We start from the raw sequence: 15,336 nt of genomic DNA, 5'->3' as shown, positions 1-15,336 counted from the left end.
GGCTTCTTGAAGCCTTAATAGCTACCTTGACTTTGAAGGAAAAAAAAAGCCTTAAAGTAGAAAATATTTCAAATATATTAGGTAGAAGAAGTTTGAAATGCTCCATCACCTGCTAAATGAAGCCCCAAACCACAAAGGGCAGACGTGTCTGGGCAGCTCTGTCAAAGGCTTTGGGTGGGACCCAGCTAGAGCACCACTGCTGAGAATAGAGGCTTAAAATGATGCCTTTTCTTTTGGGTGTACTTTGCCCACAAAACTTATCCCCGATGACAGTTTACATTATGTTCATTCCATCAGGAATGATTACTGTGTCTCCATGTGGAAGTTTTCTCATTCCAAAGAAACAGGATCATCCATCACATTAGCATAATATGGTTTTGCCAGATGCCAGATAAATTAGCACATGGTATTCAACATACATATCCATCAATTCTGACCAGTGCTTAAATAAAATCATAAGGATGTACATTTGGAAAATACTGGTGAGCACTGACAATGTTTTAAAAACTATCCAGACAGATACATGGTTCTCTTAGGCACTTAAAAATTTTAGAATTGAAAAAGCTCTTGTAAAAAGCTGAATATTAAATTGAAAAAGCTCAGATGCACAAATTCTCCAACTTCAGGATATAGCAGAACCATGTGGAGAGGTGTCTTAAAACACAGATTGTTGGACCCCATCCCAAATTTTAGTTGGTAGGTAGGTGTGGGGTGGTTCCATAGTTCTTCATTTCTAACAAGTTTTCAGGTGATGTTGATTGATGCTCCTGGTCTGGAGCACGCCCTCTGAGGTTTGCTTTCTTGACAAGTCTTTTACAAAATTTACGTCACATATTAATCACCTGGAGAGCTTTCAAAAAATACAGATTCAGGCCAGATGTTAATTGTAATCATAATGGGAACCACTAAGAAAATAATTCCCAAAAATATAGCAAAAGAAGGGCCGTGCATGGTAGCTCTTGCCTGTAGTCCTAGCACTCTGGCAGGCTGTGGCAGGTAGATTGCTTGAGCTCAGGAGTTCCAGATTAGCCTGAGCAACGGTGAGACCCCATCTCTACTAAAAATAGAAAAACTAGCCTGGCTTGTGGTGGGTGCCTGTGATCCTAGCTACTTGGGAAGCTGAGGCATATGGCAATTTTTGGTTTGGAAATATAATGGGCATAACTAGAGAGTTCCTCTCGTCAATGGCACCAATGCTTTGTCTCTGAGAGTCTCCCTCTGTGCCCTGGCAACATAGCAGAAAAAGATGGATTCTGTCTGATCCAACTCTGCAAGATTTGGCTCTGTATTGCCAGATCCACTCTCTTTGAAGACCTCAAGCTTTAGAGTCAAGCATTTGGCAACCTTCGTGAGCCTCACACCATATAGAAGCCAAAATTTTTGTGGCCTCCAGAAGAATGTTAGTTTATAGTGTTGCAAAGATTAATATAGACTTTGTTTTTAAAGAAGAACTGTGTACTGCAGAAATTATTCTATAACATTGAGAAGGTGAGAATCCTTCCAACTCAAAGCCAGTATCACCTTGATACCAAAACCAGGAAAGGAAAAAACAAAAAAAATCAGGAGCATTTCCATACACCAATAACAGTCAAGCAGAGAATCAAATCAAAGACTCAATAACATTCACAAAGAAAACAAAATACCTAAGAATATACATAACCAAGGAGGTGAAATATCTCTACAAAGAGAACTACAAAACACTGAGGAAATAGATTGAAGATGACACAAAGGGGAAAATATATCTTTCTCATGGGGTTGGGAGAATAAACATTATTAAAATGCCCATATTACTATAAGTGATTTACAGATTCAGTGCAATCCCCATCAAAATACCAATGTCATATTTCACAAATCCAGAAAAAATAATTCCATGCTTCACTTGGAATCAGAAAAGAACCCAAATAACCAAAGCAATCTCAAGCAAAAAGAACAAATCTGGAGGCATCATATTACCAGGTTTCAAACTATACTACAAATCTATAGCAATCAAAAACAGCATGATATTGGCAAAAATAAATACATAGACCAATGGAATAAAACAGAGAATCCAGTTATAAAATCATCCTCTTACAGCCAAATTATTTTGGACAAAGTAGACAACAACATACACTGGGGAAAAGAAGCCCTATTTGATAAATGGTGCTGGGAAAACTGGGTAGCCGTGTGCAGAAGAATAAAATAGGACTAATATTTTTCGCTAACTACAAATACTAAATCAAGATAAATGTAAGGCATGAAACAGTAAGAATCTGAGAACAAAATGTAGGAAAAACTCTTCTAGATATCACCCTAGGCAAAGAATTTATGACTAAGACCCCCCAAATAATTATAGCAACAATGAAAAATAAGTAAATGGGACTTGATTAAATTAAATAGGTTCTTCGCATCCACGGAAATAATCAACAGAGTAAACAGACAACCTATAGAACAGGAGAAAATATTCACAAACTGTACATCTGGTAAGGGATTAATATCCAAAATCTACAAAGAACTTAAACAAATCAGAAAGAAAAAAAGCAAACAACCCCAGTGAAAAGTGGTCAAATGACATAAACAGAAGTTTTTCAAAAGGAGATAGACAAATGGCCAACAAACACATGAAAAAATACTCAATGTCGCCAATCATCAGGGAAATGAAAATTAAAACCACAAATTAAAATCACCTTACAAGTGTTAGAATAGCTTTTATGAAAAAGTCAGAAAAATAACAAGAATAAACAAATGGGACTTAATTAAGCTGAAAAGCTTCTGTATAGCTAAGGAAACAACAACCTAAGCAAACAGACAACCTTCAGAATGGGAAAAGATATTTGCATACTACGAATCGGACAAAAACTTGTTAACTAGGATCTATAGAGAACTCAGTCCACAAAAGAGCCACCTATTCCATATATCACTGAGCAAGAGAGATAAATAGAACTTTCTCTAAAGAAGACAGACAAATGGCTAACAAGCATATGAAAAAATGCTCATCATCCCTAATTATCAGAGAAATGCAAATCAGAACTACCCTGAGATATCACCTAATCCCAGTGAGAATGGCCCACATCACAAAGTCTCCAAGCTGCAGAAGCTGGTGTGTTTGTGGAGAGAAGGGAAAACGTTTACACTGCTGGTGGGTCTGCAAACTAATACAACCTTTTTGGAAGGAAGTATGGAAAATCCTCAAAGAACCCAAACTAGACCTCCCATTTGATCCTGCAATCCCATTACTGGTTATCTACCCAGAAGAAAAAAAATCCTTTAATCATAAGGACATTTACACTAGACTGCTTATTGCAGCTCAATGTACAATCACCAAAATGTAGAAGCAGCCTAAATCCCCATCAACTCAGGAATGGATTAACAAACTGTGGTATATGTACACCATGGAATACTATTCAGCCATTAAAAAGATGGAGACTTTACATCTTTTGTATTAACCTGGATAGAGGTGGAACACATTCTCCCTAGTAAAGTATCACAAGAATGGAGAAGCAAGAATCCAATGTACTTTATTCTAATATGAAGGCAGCAGATGAGCTAATACAATGGAGGGATGGGGGGTGGGGGAGAGTAGAGGAATGAGCAAGTGGGGAGAGGGGATAAAGGTGGGGGATGGGGGTCATGGTGTATGGCACACCTCTTGGGGGTGGGACACAATTATAAGAGGGACTTTATCTAACAAATACAATCAGTATAACCTAATTCTTTGTACGCTCAATGAATCCCCAAAAATAGAAAAAGTCAAGAACAATAGATGTTGGCATGGATGTAAAAATATATTCATAATTTATTATTTAATAAATCATTTATTCAGTGACCATTTATCGAATCCTCATTATGTTTCTCTGTACCCATAATATTCACTAGATACGAGGGGCATGAAAATGAATGAGGTTTGGCCCCTGCCGGGCAAGAACTCATTGTCGAGTGGGGGAGGTGAGCATTCATTTGTCCTTCATTCTTTGGTTCATTCCAAGAATATGTATTGAATGCCTATCATGCCCTAGTCAACTGTTCTAAGCACTGAGGAGCTTATACTTTAGTGGCAGTGGATGAGGGGAGCGGACAGACAGTAATCGAATAAACAAGTAAGATAGCATCGGTAAAAAAATGCTAATCAAAATCAGGGTCGTGAAATAGGGTGCTCAGAAAAGACATTTCTTATCAGGCAACAATAGCAATGAGACGCGAATAATAAGAAAGATCAACTTAGTCCATGATCCGGAGGAAGAGCGTTCAAGGTGGTAAAAAGGGCTAGAAAGTACAAAAGAAACGTGATGTATTCCAGATAGAGAAAGATGTTCAGGGCAGGGGGGAATAGATGGGAAGAGAGGACGGTGAGAGGCAAAGCTGAGAGTGGTTCGGCTATATGGCCCTGTGTAACTACCTGAGAAGGCCAGGGAGCGTGGGGCGCTGGTGGGCTGTGGAGGCTTTTGCAAAGAGCTTTTACAAGCAAGAGCCTGATATCTTCCCTCCATGGTAATTCTAAGGCTCTTGCTTGAGGAGATTGGAGGGAATGAATAAAGAGAATTGGGCTGAGAGAGTGGAGTGCAAAGAGGAACGCTATTTAAAGATTCCTTATACGTTTATTCTTTTCCATAGATGAAAATATCCAAAAAGGTTTTTCATGCCTAGAGAAACAACTTCATAATAATTTTACACAATTAGATATACTTTGGCTCAAATCCTTTCCTGAGTGATCACAAATTCCAAATTAGGAAAGGATGCATTGATGATATTTTTATATTGTCCTGCCTTTTTGTCTAGGAAATAGAGGTCTATGCTGAAAAAACTTTTTCCTAATCAAGCCCATCTATTCTGTTACGTATCTTTTTTTTTTTTTTAATATTGAAGTGTGTGCGTTGTGCCCTTTGTTTTCACTTTAGTGAAGATGTTTAAGGATAAGGCATAGTGCTGTGTCATCTTGACTAATCCTTCCTTATAAGGACTCCAGAAATGTTACAATAGCTATGCTGTGTCTGGAAAATAATTTAATAATATTAACACTTAAAAAATAAAAAGGGATTTAAAGCACTATGGGCTTAGAAACCAAAAGAAAACACTACGGACAAAAATTGTGTGTGTGTGTGACAGAGATAAATGCAGAAAGAAATTACGATGTCTTAAGATAATAAGTGATCGAAGTGTACCCATGGATTGCTCCGTGAGTCTTGCTGTTCCTATTTTTAGAACCCATAGTACCTCTGGGTCTTTATGGTGATAAACAAAATGTAATGGAACTCATTTTGTATCACCCTAAACTGTCTGATATATTCAAAATTATCTAAGAAAAACGTGATTCTAGATTTTAAAATCCTGTCTGAGTCTATCCTTGTCTTTGCAAGTGGAACCAGCCATGATGCTAGTGTTGCCTGCTGCTAGCTTTGACAAACTCAGGCGAGGGCATTATGAAATAGGTTTTATAATTACGTAACACACATCCATCTTTGCTTCTTAGCATCCCGAGGCAGTCCCACACAAACCTTTTATTTTTAACTAAGAGGATTTCAAAAGTTGGTATTTTCATGAATTGTAATAGTTTTTGTGTCTCTTACAAAATAAATTGCATTCCTATGCCCAAGCCAAGGTTAGAAAAGTATGTGATAATTTCTCTCACGTTTTATCTGTAATCGAAACATTAGAATATTGGCTAAACTCACTTTAAATTAAACTTAGATAGCATTTCTTCGACCAATGTTTCAGAAGTCATACTTCTTGTTCTATCTTTTCTATGCACATTTGATTTACTCTTAAAATTTCAAATTCACCATGTTCCCCAGAGGTTCCCTTCATGGAGAATGGAGGGTTTTTCAGTTAAACCTGCTTAGTGATTGAAAAATGTTCAAAGCAATTTGAACACGGTTGCACCTACATTAATGTGGTGAGTGTATTGCATATGACATGACTTTTTAAAATTCAAGACACAGTGTAACCCATTCAGAGTAAAGGATGTGACCTGAGTTGAGAAATGCTGAGAGATACTCTTCCATTTTCCTTCCCTTTTCTTCCTCTTCAGGGCCTAAAATTTCTCTATCAGAAAGGCTTTGTGTCTAGAGGTATGAGAATAGGGTGCAAATACTGATATCAAGGGCTAGATGTAAGGTGGTGATTAATCTATGACTCTTCTGAGCAAATGTATTTATCAGATTACTTATCAAGGACTTGGGGGCGGGGGATAACAAAAGTGTTTTGAGATCATGGAGAAACAAAAAGCCCTGTTTTTCTTGCACCACGGTGTGTGAGAGGTTGGGGAGTTTGTATGTTCCTGACAAGCTCCCTTGGTAGGTGCAGCATGAGACTCATTTATTTAAGTAACTGGTAGAGAGCAGAAGCCTCCTGATACGCCCGACTTGATTCTTTCTGACACTCTCTCTGTATCCCTGCACATTTGTTCCATTTCTCAGAATGCCCTTTCTAACCCATGCTCCAGCCTCCTTAAGGAACCTTCTTCCTATCTTCCAAGTCTCCGCTCAAACATTACTTGTTCCCAGCCTTCTCTGGCTCTGATTCTCTGCCTTCCCTCTCAATTAGTGAAGTGTTCACAAATCTTCCAGCGTTACCAGCATCTCGGTGGTGGTTGACTTCCCTTATGATGATGATTGGTTTCTTCCTCACCAGATACGAGTTCTTCAGCTGGGATGAAGTGTCCTTTCTTTTTTGGTGGAGGTTTAGCATAGATAATCAGTACACGGAGGATGAATGCATTCAGTTCTGCTCTTGTATGTTTCACAGCTTGTCCATCTCTGGTATTTGAAGTCACATGACATTGCTAGATCTTCCATTTAAATACCTGTATTTTTTTATTTTTTAGTCGTCATGATTATCAAAGAATTAGGTAGAGTCTAAAATTATATGCCTCACTCTTCTCCAGCTCCTGGATGCAATCTATCCCTTTCCTCTTCCCTGACTCTTGCATAGCAGGTGACTGATGGCTGTCCCCAGCTTGGTGGAGAAAGAAAACCCACAACTGCTAAACTCTTTCACCGACTGGTTCTACTTCCCTTTACCTTTGTAACAGACTCTTTCTTCCGTGTGCTCTTCTACACCTCACTTAGTTCGAGTACTTTGAACTCTTATCAGGGGTCCTTAAACTGCAGCCCGCGGGCCACATGAGGCAGTGTGACTATGTTAGTTCCCATTTTATTTTTTTACTTCAAAATAAGATATGTGCAGTGTGCATAGGAATTTGTTCATATTTTTTTTTTTTAAACTATAGTCCGGCCCTCCAACGGTCTGAGGGACAGTGAACTGGCCCCTGGTTTAAAAAGTTTGAGGACTCCTGTGACTTATTCCATCAAATTTCTCTTCCTTTTGTATCTTCAACCATTCTAATGCATGTAAATGTACCCAAATCTCTTTAAGTAAAAACCTCTCTCTTAACTACATGTGTTCCTATATCTCTGTTCTTCATCTTTCTCTTTGCTATAAAAGAATAATCATTTATTGCAATCTCAATCTCACTTCCCCAAAGTCCTGGATTACCCAAGATTGTTGCCAAAGCCGATATTTATTCCTTTCTTTATTCTCACTGTTACCCTCTGCTGCGTGTGACCATGTTGGGAAGAGCTTTTTCTTTTGAACTTTCTTCCTCCTGGATGTTTTACATCCACACCCCTTCCTGATTTTCCACTTACAAATCTCTAGCTAATCTATTAAGGCTACTTTACCAGCTCCTCTTTTTCCACTTGATGCTTAAATGTTAATGTTTTCCAAGGTTCTGTTCTTGCTTTTCTTCTCTTCTTACTTCTCATCCTCTTCACAGGGTATTTGCTTAACACAGATAACATCACCTACCAGCTATGCTGAACGACTCCCACATATTTTCATTCAACCCAATGAAACTCTGCAGTTCCAAGTGCCCAATCTGGAACTTGGGAGTCATCCTTGATCATTTCTCTTTCTTATTTCTCATATCTAACATTTCACAACTGATGAGGAGATGGAAGCTGAAGCCAAATGATTTTCCTCTCCCTGCTTTCTTCTCCCAAAAAAGGGATCAGGTTGAAGAGCAGCCCCTTGGGGACTCCCTTGCAGGAGAAGCATTGTCAGGCACTGGTCAGGTTTGGGATCATTGCATTCAGCACGGCCCCCATGAAGAGGGCTCATGAGGATGAGGTCTGTCAAGGCTGCACTCTGCCTCCTGGGCTCCCCGGAACTCCTCTCATATAGCAGCATGTGTCTCCTCTGCTTTTTACTCCTGAACCTTCTCTTCACTCCTTTCCCCCTCGTACCATCTCCCTTTCTTCCCTTTCCTTCTGTTGCCCCCTTCTGAAGTCCCCGGAGGTGTGCACTTTCTGCACTTTGGAGAATATTACATTTTGGGGTGGTCTAGACAAAGGTTATCTATTCTGCTTCTTTTGCATATTTTGAAGGTTGAATTTGCTTAATAAAAGGAACTTCTCTTGAAAAAAATAATTTATCAAATATCTCTGATGATTTTGAGTCAATCTTACAGATAGGGATAGAATGGGCCATTTTTAACTTGCTTGCTCTCTGTGTATTTATGTTTCTCTGGGAACCATATGAAGACTTAGCCAAGAATGGTACTGAATTGATGGTGGACCTTTGGTAAAAAGAATTTTAATGTTACTATCTTTCCACTTTTACCAGTAGCCACCAACTGTTTTGATTCACATGCTACCTGTTATAAGAGTCTATCTCTATGAGATTATAAATATGACCATGACTATTTGTAGGTCTTGCATCAAGTGGTACAGCCTGTTTCTTCCTCCTTTAATTCTGGCTGGCTTGTGGGTAGCATTTGGATCATAGGATGAGATCTGCAAAATCCCAGTCAAACCCAAATCACACTGATGACCTACAGAATCATAAAGATAAATCAGGGTGTCTCAACCTCAGTGCTATTGACATTTTAGATGGGACGATTCTTGTGAGGACATGTCCACTGCAGGACATGTAGCACCATCTCTGGCCCCTAATAACTGGATTCCCACCCCTAGTTATGACATCACCAAATTCACCCCCTTCAATACTAGTTGATGACCAATGAGCTAAATAAATGGTAATTGCTTTAAACCTCTAAGTTTGGGGTGATTTGTTACATAGAAAAGGATAATACAGTTCCCTTCTTTCTAGCTCTGGTGCCATTGTCTCAGATCAAGTCCCTATAACTTTGTTTTGACTAAATTATTGCCATTTGCCTAACTAGGCTTCCTACTTCCTGTGGTTTACTTCTTAAATCCATCCCACACATTTCCATCAGTTGTTAAATAAATAAACATACAAACAAACACAAATCTTATCATACCACACCATGGTGTAAATACACTACTTCAGTGTCTCACTGCCTACTTGGCAAAACTACAAACTCTTGGCAAAAAAGAGCATTCAAAATCTAACTTCTACTACAAGGCTTGTGAGGAAGTTTGTGTGTGCTCTTAAAAAGCATTTTGTTAAATTTTAAAATTCTTAGGAATAGACCCGAGTATAGTAGATTATTTGCTATTTCATTGAGTATTCATTATGTTGTTTTACTTTGATTTTGGGGGAAAAACCCACATTCCTTTTGGGAAATTATTTCTTCACTGTGTGATGCTAATAAGGCTGTCAGTCAAAGTGTCTTGACCTTCCCTAGCAGAGGGGTGGGAACACAACTTAAAGGAGGCTAATCAACATCAGCAGAATCATGCAAAGCTCCAAAGAAACGGTTGAAATGCTCCCATATGGCAGTAGGCAATGAACTCCTACACTCTGGTCTGGTTTTCTGATGCTCTCATTTCAATTATTTTTTAAGCCAAGCACAGGCTTCTCTTCTTGTATTCCCTATGATTCTCTCAATATATTCGTTTTCTGCTTATGCTATTTGGATATTTTTCTGCTGCTTGAAATCAAATATTCCTAATTAATTATTCTCAAAATAGAAAACAAAACATGAGTAAAGCAAGAATATATAACAATAGCCAATCTGTTCTTAAGACAGATACATTGATAAAGTGTCCATTATTTTTCAAACTGAAATTATTTCCTTGATATTAATTTATCATAAAATATTATGGCAAGCTTATGGGATGCTTTTTGGTCCAAAGAAATGTTGGATGGCAAGAAACCAATAATTTGGTAGTGTAGCCATCAGTGGAGCTAGAAGTCCTTGTGACATGCCAGATGCTTGCTATGTATCACGTCACTTATCACTTAAGCCAATATACTCACATATAAACTAAATTTGACTATTTTGTGTTTTGTAATATTTTCCTTTGAATATTTTGTAATAATGATAATGATATTTTCTTAAGGACTTAGAAACATAGTCCTGGCATTCAAGACCTGGTAATAGTTTTTCCTCTGACTATTTGTTATTTTATAGTTAAAAATTTCTCTATTTCTTGCTCTCTCTCTCTCTCTCTCTTTTTTTCTTATTGTTGTTGCGGTTTTTGGCTGGGGTCAGGTTTGAACCCACCACCCCCAGTATATGGGGCCGGTGCCCTACTCTTTGAGCCACAGGCACCACCCACCTTTCTTTCTTCCCTTTCTTCCCTTTCCTTCATTCCTTCCTTATTTCTTTCCTTCCTTTCTTTCTTCCTTTCTTCCTTCCTTCCTTCTTTCTTTCTTCTCCCCATCCCTTCCTCCCTCCTTTCCTTCTTCCTTCTTTCTTCCTTCCTTCTTTTTTTCTCCCTCTGTCTCTTTCTCAACAGAATCTCACTTTGTTGTCCTCTGTAGAATGCCATGACATCATACCTCACAGCAACCTCAAACTCTTGGGCTGGGCTGAATTAATCCTCTTGCCCCAGCCTCCTGAGTAGTTGGGACTATGGTGCCCACCACAACACCTGGATATTTTTAGAGATGGGGTCTTGCTCTCACTCAGGCTGGTCTCGAACTCTTGAGCTCAAGTGATCCACTTGCCTTAGCCTCCAAGAGTGCTAGAATTACAGGCATCACCCACTTCCCCTGGACCCTCTGTTACTCTTTAAAAGAAATACAATAACTTATTCATCTTTATAATACCTAAACCTATCCCTTAATACATTTTGTATTTTTCCTATTGATTGAAGCTTCTGGAAAATTATTTCTCAATGACATGTATTTGCTATAACTAGTGTTTAGAATAAAAAAAAAATGATGTTGGAGGGAGTCAAGATGGCAGACAGAAGAAGCCATCACAGTGCAGCCCTCCTGGAGAGGATTGAAAGTGGCAAATTGAATTGATAGTCTAAGCAAGAGCACTGGGAATCCACAGAGAGGAGGCTGGAGCGAAGTGAAGATGAAAATGGGATAAGTTGCTCAGCAGGACCAGAGGGAATTAGGGAAGCTTCCCACATAAAAGAAAGGGACAGTGGAGAGAATTCCAGGCTCCATTCTTCCCAGAGTTGACTGGAGGCTGTGTAGCTGCATTGTTCAGGAGAGAAGTGATGGGTGGCTTTTGATCCCTGAGCACTATAGCTGGTGCCATTGTAACATCCCATCCGAGACACTTTTGCTCAGGAGTCAGATCTGAGACTATTGCCTTCCCTGCCAAGCAGGAAGGGAGCAGGGAATGTTAGTGCTTGTGTGTGCCCTATAGGCAGGTAACTCGTACCCTCACTGCTGCTGCTGCTAGAGACAGTGGGCAGAGCAGGAGACCACTGACCTGACATCCACTGCTGTGGGGTGGGCATCCCACTCAATTGCACTTCCTGTGGGACCTAGGCAGAACACACATCCATAGTTTTCTGTGCCCACTGCCCATGGTTGGGGTTGCTGGATCACTGTAGCAGCCACTGCCTGAAAGGTCCAAGGGAGGATGAAAGTCAGTGCAGTTGACACCTTTGGATGCCACAGACTTGCATCATCCTGCACTTGTGCTCTGCTTCCCCCCACACCCTGCCTATGCCTACTCAGGCCCAGGCACATGATGGTAGTGTCCTGTGGACCTGCAACATTCTACAAAGGTGCCCTGCCACATGGGTCTGCCCTGCATCAAGGCTGCTCCTCTCTATGCCCCATGGGCCCTGTACATTTGCTACACACTGTGACAAACATTGTGAGGACTCACCCCTCCCGTGTGCCTGGCACCTTGGTAGCCTAGGCCTGAATGTGTGTGTGCTGTTTGCAGTGAATCTCCTCTACCCAGTGTGCATAATCTGTCCTGCTGGCTAGCCCTACCTCATGTACTTACCAGGCACCAAGAGCCAGCCACAGTGGCCTGATGACAACCACAGAGGAACAGAGAAGATGCAGCAGAGCAGCAGGGTTAAAGGCTCACCTGCCCCTCTCCTGCTTGGTTAGACTTCTGGAGTGGGATCCAAGCATGCCATCCAGGGACCTATCCCTGTCTTCACTGAGTATAAGATATCCCTGCAGAGGATAACAGATATAACATATCTGCTATCTGTTTTGCGTTGAAAGAAGAGGCTTCAGATGCAAAGCAGTCAGCATAAAAACTCTGCCAGCATGAAAAAACAGGCTGTCTCAATACTCTCAAAGGATCACAATAGCTCTCCAACAATGAACTCTAATCAGAGAAATAATTGAAGTGATGGATGTAGAATTCGATTATGAATGGCAAGTAACTTGAGTGGGATTAAGAAAACCATCTCAAAGGTACCAAAACAATTATTTAGGACATAAACAAAAAATGTATTAAAGAGATAGATAGCATTTGAAAAGATACAACAGAACTTGAAGAAACAAAAATTTAAGAAATTTCAAAACTCAGCAGAAAAGTTTAACTAAACAGAAGTAAGAATTTCAGAGTTTAAAGACAAACATTTTGAAATTACCTGGTCAATAAAAAATGTGAAAAAGAAGAACAAAGGAGAATGAATAATGACTATGAGAAATATGGGATTATGCAAGATGAACAAATATAAGAATTATATATGTCCCTGGGGGAGAAGGAGAAAAAGAAATAAGCATGGAAAACTTATTTTAGAGAATAATAGAGGGAGTTTTCCTGGTATCAATAGAAACTTAGATAACTAGGTATAATACGGTCATTGAATACCTCAAAAATTCATAGGACATTAAACAGGACATCACCAACATATTTGGTCATCAGCCTGACCAAAGTCAAATTAAAGGAGAAAATCTACAAGCTATGAGAGGAAAACAACAAGTTATTTACAAAGAAAAGCCCATCAGACTGACAGCAAACAGCACACATCTTGGTAGAGATCTTTAAAGCTAAAAGGTATTTTAGTCTTCTTGAAAAGAATAACTGCCAGTGAAGAATTTCAGATCCTGCAAAACCAAGTTTCATAAATGAAGGAAAAATAAAGTCTCTTCCAACAAGCAAACACTAAGGGAATTGTCACTGATAGATCTACCCTACAAGGAATCAGGAAATACTTGTAAGTACTCTATGCATAGAACAGAACAATTGATACTCATCAATGTTAAAACACCTAAAGCTAAAGCTCACAAAATTTTGGTTAAGGTAAAGTGAAGGAGAAATTCCTACAAGCCACAGGATGAAAGGAATGAGTTATTTATAAAGGAAAACCCATCAGATGAACAGCAGACCTCTCAGCAAAAACCTTCCAAACCAGAAGGGATTGGGATACCATGATCAGCCTTAAGCACAATAGTTGCCAGCCAAAAATTTTGTATCCTGCAAAATTAACTTTCATAAATGAAAGAGAAATAAAATCTTTCCCAGACAAGCAAACACTAAGGGAATTTGTCACCAATAGACTTTCCTTAGAGGAAATACTTAAAGGTACTGTATGCATGGAACAAATTGATCGATATTCATCAGTGAAAAAACACCCAAAAGTTAAAGCCCCCCACTCTTAAAAAAAAGTAACACAAGAAAGAAAACAAAGCCACTAGATATTATTCAATGTGATGAACAGAATAATATCTTATATCAGTAGTAATATTGACTGCAAATGGTCTTAATGCTTCATTTAAAAGTTATAGACAAGTTGAATGAATGAAAAAACACACCTGAAATATCTGTTTCTATAAGAAACCCACATAAATTTCAAGGACTCTCATAGACTCAAGGTAAAGGAAAAATATTCCATGCAAATGGAAACTAAAAGGGATCAGGAGTTAGTTACCGTTACATCAGATAAAATAGACTTTAAATCAACAATGATAAAAAAGACAAAATGGTCATTATACAATGATAAAGGGAGCAATTCAGCAAGAAGATACAACAGTCCTGAATATATATGCATCTAACATAGGAGCATCCAGATCCACAAATCAAATACTACTACATCCAAGCAAAGACACAAACAACAACATCATGATTGCTAGGGACTTCAACACTTCACAGATAGAACTGAACAGATCATTGAGGCAGAAGAGCAACTGAGAAATATTAGACTTAAACAGGAGTCTAGAACAAATTGACCTAATAGACATCTACATAACATTCTACCCACAGACTGCAGAATATACGTTCTCCTCATTAGAACATGGGACATTTTGAAGATAGAACATATGTCAGCCCATAAAACAACCCTCAGTAGATTGAAAAACATTTAATTCATTCAATGTAACTTGTCAAATCACAGTGCAAAAAAAAAACTGAAAATCAACTCCAAAAGGAACTCTTAAATCTACACAAAGTCATGGTAAATAAAAAATCTGCTTCTAAATGATCTTTGGGTCAAAAGACCCAAAGACATTGACAAATGGAACAGAACCATGAGTCCAGAATGAGACCCTATAGCTATGACCAACTGATTTTTGACAAAGCAAACAAAAACATACACTGGAGAAAGAATGCCCTATTCAATAAGTGGAAAGAATGCCTTATTCAATCAATGGGGATTGCACTGAATCTGCAAATCACTTTGGGTATTATAGCTGTTTTGACAAAGTTGATTCTACTGATCTGTGAGCATGGTATGTTTTTCCATCTGTTTGCATCCCCTCCAACTCTTTCCCTCAGTGTTTCATAGTTTTCTGTACACTGGTCTTTCACTTCCTTAGTTAAACATATTCCTAGGTATTTTATTTTCTTTGTAGCTACTGAGAGAAGTATTACATCTCTTACTTGATTCTCAGCTTGACTGCCTTTGGCATATATGAAATCTACCGATTTGTGTACGTTTATTTTGTATTCTGAGAATTTACTGAATTTATTTATAATTTCCAGGAGTCTTTTGTTTAGATGTTTGGGGTTTTATAGATATAATATCATGTCATCAGAAAAGAGCAATAATTTGATCTCTACTTTCCCCATTTGGATATCCTTGATTTCCCTTTCTTGCTTGATTGTTCTGCTAGGATTTCCAGCACTGTTGAACAGAAGTGGAGATGGTGGGCAACTTATCGGGCTGTAGTTCTAAGTGGGAATGCTTTCAATTTTCCCCTGATAAATCTGATGTTGGTTGTGGGTTTGTCATATGGCCTTCATAATTTTGAGGTAAGTCCCATTCATGCCTACTTTATTAA

Source organism: Nycticebus coucang, chromosome 8 (assembly GCF_027406575.1).
Source record: "Nycticebus coucang isolate mNycCou1 chromosome 8, mNycCou1.pri, whole genome shotgun sequence".
Classification (NCBI taxonomy): Eukaryota; Metazoa; Chordata; class Mammalia; order Primates; family Lorisidae; genus Nycticebus; species Nycticebus coucang.
Note: the sequence above shows the minus strand (reverse complement) of the source record.